The sequence below is a fragment of the Salvelinus fontinalis genome, chromosome 1 (genome assembly GCF_029448725.1).
Source record: "Salvelinus fontinalis isolate EN_2023a chromosome 1, ASM2944872v1, whole genome shotgun sequence".
Lineage (NCBI taxonomy): Eukaryota > Metazoa > Chordata > Actinopteri > Salmoniformes > Salmonidae > Salvelinus > Salvelinus fontinalis.
This window is the reverse complement of record NC_074665.1, coordinates 731,485-732,287: the sequence shown is the minus strand read 5'-3', so window position 1 is coordinate 732,287 and position 803 is coordinate 731,485. Positions and strand designations below refer to the sequence as shown.

At 49.8% G+C, this 803-nt stretch overlaps 1 protein-coding gene across 1 annotated transcript in view; it reads left to right on the top strand.

Annotated features, from left to right (window-relative positions):
• The window catches only part of LOC129845883 (sphingomyelin synthase-related protein 1-like), a 22,974-nt gene extending 22,503 nt beyond the window's left edge, over positions 1-471 (top strand). Inside the window, exon 5 of the mRNA XM_055914132.1 lies at positions 1-471. This exon is cut by the window's left edge and continues 1,148 nt beyond it. The gene's annotated coding sequence lies outside the window, so the exon portion shown is untranslated.
• Positions 472-803: the final 332 nt, after the last annotated feature.

The window sequence follows — 803 nt, the reverse complement described above, 5'->3', positions numbered from 1 at the left end:
CACTTCTGTGAAATCAAACTGTCCACTTAGGAAGCAACACTGATTGACAATAAATTTCACATGCTGTTGTGCAAATGGAATAGACAAAAGGTGGAAATTATAGGCAATTAGCAAGACACCCCCAATAAAGGAGTGATTCTGCAGGTGGTGACCACAGACCACTTCTCAGTTCCTATGCTTCCTGGCTGATGTTTTGGTCACTTTTGAATGCTGGCGGTGCTCTCACTCTAGTGGTAGCATGAGACGGAGTCTACAACCCACACAAGTGGCTCAGGTAGTGCAGTTCATCCAGGATGGCACATCAATGCTAGCTGTGGCAAGAAGGTTTGCTGTGTCTGTCAGCGTAGTGTCCAGAGCATGGAGGCGCTACCAGGAGACAGGCCAGTACATCAGGAGACGTGGAGGAGGCCGTAGGAGGGCAACAACCCAGCAGCAGGACCGCTACCTCCGCATTTGTGCAAGGAGGAGCACTGCCAGAGCCCTGCAAAATGACCTCCAGCGGGCCACAAATGTGCATCAGATGCATCCCTTAATGGCAGCAGTGTATCCATCTGCAAATAGATTTTTTTCAGCCCCATGCCACAAGGCTAGGATTGTCAAGGAATGGTTCCACCAACATGACAGTGAATTCAGCTTACTGCAGTGGCCTGCCCAGTCGCCAGATGTCAATCCAACTGAGCATCTGTGGGATGAGATGGAACGAGCTACTAAAGATCCAAACCCACCAACTGGACACAACTATGGGAAGTATTGGAGATAACATGGGCCATCATCCCTGTGGAACGATTCCGCCACCTTGTAGA